The following is a 6,619-nucleotide window of genomic DNA, read 5'->3' on the forward strand; positions in this document are numbered from 1 at the left end:
ATGTCTAAGTTCTCTGTTGATATGAATCAGGGATGATAAATTAGTTTTTTAATTTTGTACCAAATGGCAAAAAAAAGTGTACTAAATAAGCCGAAAAAGTACCATCATTTAAAAGACCATACATACATAGTTACATATACATACGTTTTTAGATTTTCTGTATAAAAATCATGATATAAAACATGGCGTGTCGAAGGTGGAACAAATAAGCGCAAATCACTTGTTTGAAAAGGCCACCAAAACGCCAAGGTAATCAAGAAAAGCATACAAGTTATATTTATTAACAGCTAGTAATACAAAAATTAAAAATAAAACCGTTGCATTTAACGGAATGGAAGTTTTATAAAAATATTTTGCAAAATAATTCCTTTTATAGAAATTAACAAGTTAATAGCAATGTTCTCGTACCTAAAATATTGCAAAGTTTGGGAAATCGAGAGCGCTGACACTGAGATCTGCCAATTCCTGATGGAAAAATTTTACCTGCGAAAACTTACAAGGAAATGTCTGCTGATCACAACATGTGTTCTTGAATAAATAAAAGAAAGGAAGAAAAGTTTAGTTTAGTTAACTTACTATTAATCTCACATTTTCTAATTTTCGTGCGTCAACTATGGCTGCCGTATAAAATTATTCAATTGTGGATGAAATTATTTGTTGGCCGGAATTTACGCAAAATATTGAGAAATATACCAAAATAGATAATAATGCTGAAAGGTTCTGACCGAATTTGTCAGTTGATCGTTAAAACGAAAATGGGATAATTTTAAAGACACATTTGTAGCTATATCTACTTAATTTTTGTGAAACAAGGAAGGGTGCTTGGAGGAGATTCTTTTATTTTTGAATGTCTCATGATGCGGTATCAAAAATATTTGTTAGAAAAAAACTTACTTACCTATCAGAAAGTCAGAATGGCGTAAGTTTTACTGCGTTCAATAACTTTTTCTGATATTTTAGTCTTCCCCTTAATTTTACTCGCTATGATTCTTTTATTCTCTGGCTGCTAGTACTTACTGGAAAATTTTATGAATAGACCTATTATGACAGAAACTTTTTTTTTTATTTAAGTAAGAATTTCGTTTTTAATAAACACCCCGTATTTAATTACTTAAATAAGGTAGAAAAAGATGACTATATTTTTACGCACAAAAATTCAAAACTCCAAGTAAATAGAGTGTAGTATTTCGACATAATTTTAGTGCAGTATCGTATCTTCACAAAAATGTATCAAAAATGTCAATGTAGTACCAATGTATTCATGGGAAAGTTTATGTAGGTGCATCTTACACTATGAACATAAATGTGTATGCACATATTTTAAGGTACACTTCTTAACAAACAAATTTTTTTAAGTTTTATGCATGGATAAAGGAGACATCTTCCTTGAATTCAGTACTAAAGTTTGACATTTTATTTTTAGTATTTCAAGTGCTTATCAAAACTTTACGACACTCACATATTGACAAGATTGGCCATTTATCTTAAAAGTATTTAATTTTAATTATTTGTTTATAAAAATGCTGTTTATACTTTAACAAGACTCCAAGGTTCAATTTTTTCGCAATATTAAAAAAATCAACAAACTTTCGAAAAAATTTCGGGCTTTTAATTCGATTTCCTAGAAATACATGTTTTGAGAATGCCGTTTGTAGTCCGATCAATTTAAATGAAGTGCAAGTTTAAAATAGCTGCGACTTACTGTTGATTTAAAAAAAATATATATATTTTTTTTTTGATGAAGGTGTTGCTCATTTTTTTCGTTAAAAAAAATCGCGTTTAGATAATATGACATTGATGGCAAATTCCAGCTGCTTTAAACTTGCACTTTATTATACTAAAATTGAAATAGAAAGCTCGAAATTTTTACGAAAGTTTGTCGATTTTTTTAATGTTGTTCAAAGATTTAAACTTATTTTCATACAGTTTTTGTTAAGGAATCAACTATATTTTTATAAACAAATAATTAGAATTAAAAAATAATAAAATAAATAGTCAACTCTAGTCCATATATGAGTGTCGTGAAGTTATGATATTTAAGAACATAAAGAATTAACTATGATACTGTTTCTAACTATATGAAGCTAATTTCGACATTTTGTTTTAATAAGATTTAGTGTCGAAAATATTCTTTCAAAACTTGCCTAGGAATGTGAGGTTGATAGCACACCTTTTGCTATGTTATAATGGTTATTTCAAAACCTTTTTTCAAAACATACAAAGGCAAAAACTAGAAGGCGAAGAGAAAAAGATAAAACGAAAACGAAGTGAGTTTTCAGAGCTACGTATATATTTATAGTATTCATCACAAAATTGTACTAAAAAGTACTGCGTAGTAAACGAAATTGTATCAATAAAGTACAATTGTACCAAAAATGCCAACACTGATGTAGAACTGAGCAGAACACAAATAATATTAAACTCATTGACTCTCACTCTCACTCGACCAAATGAGTAAAATCCAACTGGGTAGACTATAATCAGTGTTCCCATTTTAGCCGTTTTCCGGCTAGATTTAGCCGGTTGCGATAGCAAACAGCCGGAGAAATTTCGATCTAGCCGGCAGCCGATTTGTTAGCCGTTTTGCAGAAAAAAACTAGCCGTTTTTAGCCGATTTTGCAATACGCCTTGTTTTCTTAAATTTCAAATATGTATATATGTTTCCATTTTTGACTAAGCGACCCAAAATCTGTTAGAAATGGCTACTAGCCTTATCGTGGAGAAAATTTTCATGTCAGGCAGGATTGTATGAAATTGGGGCGATTTCGCTTATCTTTATTTTAAACGAAGAAGGGATTTTCTTCATAAAATGTTTGTTATAAATGTGAAGTTTTATTCGCAAACTTAGAAAATAAGAAATTGGTGCACTGTTAAGACTCTTAAGATGCGTTTGTGTTTGGATATAGTGCCAACAAAAGGAATAAATATTACATGTAGATATTGTCTTCCCAGATAGCGCATACTCAATTCTGCCTAAATTAAAAAACATAACTTCTGCCCACTCCCAAAGGTTTAAGGTAATGGAAAAATTGTCATTTTCAAGCACTATGTACACATATGTATTTTTATAAGCAAACGTGTTTGCTGAGAACTTATTCAAATTCCAAAAACCGAATGCCAACTTAAATTAAAGGAACCAACACTGAAGAGAGTCAAAATGAAAATAAAAGAGCACAAATTTTTATGTAAAGCAAAACTCGCTGGGAATCCTACGAGACATCTGACGGTCATATGATCGGTCATCTAAATGGGAGATCTGCAGTCTTTTGGCATCATATTTTACATTAGAATTGAAGGGATTTCTGAAAAATCTTACCAGTTCGTTTGTGTAACTGTGATTTTGCATCCCTTGTCAACATATGGCCTCGGTTGATGTTAACTTAAGGTCGTTGTTTTACTGCCTTAAAATTGAAGGGAAATTTTTACAGCGTGTTTTATGTGTATTGGTTTCTATTTGAGTGTATTGAGAATCGGTCAGTCTGAAAAGGCCTTGTAGGGAAGACAACGCGTACTACGGGCTGCTTTAATTGGTATTAGTGGGGCACTGCGAACCGCCCCACATTAGCACTGAACGCAATGCTAAACGTAGCGCCTGTCGACGTCGTCGCGGCGCGAACGGCTATTAGACTCAGGGAAACCGATTGGTTGACCAACTTAGAGACCGGACACTCTGGAGTTCTAGGAGGTTTCGACTTCATCCCTGATCGCACAGATTACTGCACCATCGTTACGGCTCCTAGGAGCTTCTTCTCTGTCCATTTTCCCTCAAGGGATGAGTGGGCCGGGCGGGACTTCTGGAGGAGGGGTGCGGTGAACTACTTTACGGATGGATCGAAACTGGATGGCAGGGTTGGTGGAGGGGTCTTCTGTCGAGAGCTTTCCATCAGCACTAAGCTCAGGCTCCCGGGCTTCTGCAGTGTATTCCAGGCGGAAGTAGCTGCTATCAAGGAGGCGGTGGATTCACTGCTAAGGAGCGTTATAACCGACAGGGAAGTGAGCGTATATTCTGATAGCCAGGCGGCTATCAGGGCTTTGAGTTCGTTAGAGGTGCGCTCTAACCTGGTTAAAGAATGTCTTCTCTTTCTCTCGGCCGCGTCGGACTACTTCCGCAATAGGCTTATTTGGGTTCCGGGACACAGCGACATTGGGGGGAACTGCGTGGCTGACGAGCTGGCCAGGGAAGGAACCCGTGAAACGTTACTACCGAATAAAGAGTGGCTGGGGGTGCCATTGATCGCTTGCGGTTCGCTCTTGGATAAATGGGCCTCATGTCAGCTCAGCGAACGCTGGGCGAATACCATGACATGTGCGATCGCAGGTTCCTTTTGGCCGAGGGTGGACCGGAGGCGATCGAGGGCACTCCTCACACTCACAAAGCCACAGCTATCAGTTCTGGTGGGGGTTTTAACGGGTCACTCTCCTATCGGTATCCACGCAGTTAGGCTGAACATTCTGCCGGACCCTTTGTGTCGCTGTTGCCTGGAAGATGACGAGGTAGAATCACCTCAACACTACCTTCTTAGGTGCCCAGCATTTGCGAGGCTAAGGTTGAAGTACTTTGGCTCTCGCTTTCTAAACAGCCCCGAGGAGCTCTGGGGCATTGGGATCAGCCGTAATAGTAAATACATAATCGGCTCGGAGCGTTTTAACGATAAAGTTTAGGGGGCTTTTCCAAATTGTGGTATCACAAAGGACAATCTTACATTGTCTAAGTGAGCTCCGGTTACACGGGGCTGCCACCTTACCTAACCTAACCTAACCTAAGAAAGAGCTAATGTTCATTCTTGCATAGTTAACCCGATTTTTGCTTTTTTGGGATTATAATACTTTTATAGTAAATGAGCGATGCACATTTATGTACATATGTATGTGTTAAATATATGTATTCATATGTTTTTGTTGAAGACCGATAAGTTAAAAATTTTGTTTCACTTCTCGTAATTTCCTACTGGGTTGCTCATGCGGAGCAGTTCTCTTGTTCTCACCAACACAGTCACAGTTTAACTTTTGCCGACCACTGTTGTACACAGTGTTGGCAACTTTTGATTTTCAAAAAGCACCAAAAACTTGGAAGAAAAAGCGTTTTACCGAACTAAAAGCACCAAATTTTTTTTAATCAAAGGATGCTTTTATCATAACAGTTTGTATTTAACAAAAACAAAAAAAATTAAAAATATTTACAAGGATGCATACATAAATTAATAAAGAAAACTTTTTCGCTCATAACGATTGAAAAGCCACATGCTCTAATGACTCATGCTCACGACGTAATACCGAAGTACTGCACATTAAAACTGATATATCTCAAGAAAGAAAAATCGAATCCCAACAAACGAAAATCATGCCCTAAGTAGAAATGAGCAAAAAAAAATTATGTTTTCATTATATAACCTCAAATATTGCAAAAACACGTGTTCTTGGCAATCTGGGGGTAGAATATCTAAAAATTGTAGTACTAGAGCAATTGTGCGGCCAGATTTGGATTCAGCACCAAGAAACGATGTGTTTTACTCAGGTGGTCCAAAAATAAAAATTTTTACAAATAATTAGAAAAGAAAAAAAGAAATACTTAACTTACTCGCATATCTACTAGCATTTTCAAGGCGAATAGAACAAAAGAAATTGAATTTTGAAGGGGAAGAGTGATACTTAATGATACCCTAAGTAGAAACGAGCGAAAAAATTCGTTGTTTTTTAATAAACCGTGTTTTTACGCTTAGAGGTTATGATATCTCAAAATTCTGACGTGGTAGAGCCAGATTTGGATTCAGCACCGAAAAATCTAAAAACCGGTTAACTCAGGTGGCAAAAAAAGTTAAAATTTTTCGGACTGTGTAATCAATCAATAATCAAGAAAATAAAAAAATAAACACTTAACTGATCTGCGTGCTAGCATTTTCAACGCGAATACAATATAACAAGAACGCAAGAACGCAAGAACGTGGGTTTGCAACTTCATCTTTTTATCAATCGTGGCGTGCATTTAAATTTGTATATTCTTGTAAATTCAGAAATTTTGGTGCAGGAAAAAGCACTAAAAAGGGCACTAGGCACTAAACCATTTTTTTGGCGTTTTAATTTTCAAAAAGCACTAAATCTAGTGCTTAAAGCACCAAGTTGGCAACTATGGCTCTCGCTTTGTGTGCCGAGCGTAAAATAGTGTTAGTGCATATGTGTGAATATTCTGCAATGAATAATATCCACAAACACTATTTTTGTTACTCAACCAGTTACTTAAAAACACGAGTAAATGCAGTTCCCTGATAGGTACACAGTTTCCAACTTCTTTGTAAGAATCGATGAAATACCTAATTACACTGAGAAAAAGGATTAGTTTCGACAACTAAAGATATTTAGTTCCCGAATTTTGACAATATTTGGGAACTGTGACCAAGGATTGGGAACTATTACCATGGGTTGGTAATTATAACTAAATATATTAAAGCTTCTAATATTCATCTAGGTTGTACCAAATCGTTGATTTAGTTGAAGGGTTTGGTAAATACTAATAAATATTTTTTTGAAGCATATTTCTACAAATTCCATTCAACTTAAAGTATGGTTCATAAAAGGATGCCATTAGGCTCTGCTAATACAGATAAGCTTTCTTTCAACACAT

The sequence above is a fragment of the Rhagoletis zephyria genome, unplaced genomic scaffold (assembly GCF_001687245.7).
Source record: "Rhagoletis zephyria isolate East Lansing unplaced genomic scaffold, Rhagoletis_zephyria_1.1 Rzeph_scaffold_01232, whole genome shotgun sequence".
Classification (NCBI taxonomy): Eukaryota; Metazoa; Arthropoda; class Insecta; order Diptera; family Tephritidae; genus Rhagoletis; species Rhagoletis zephyria.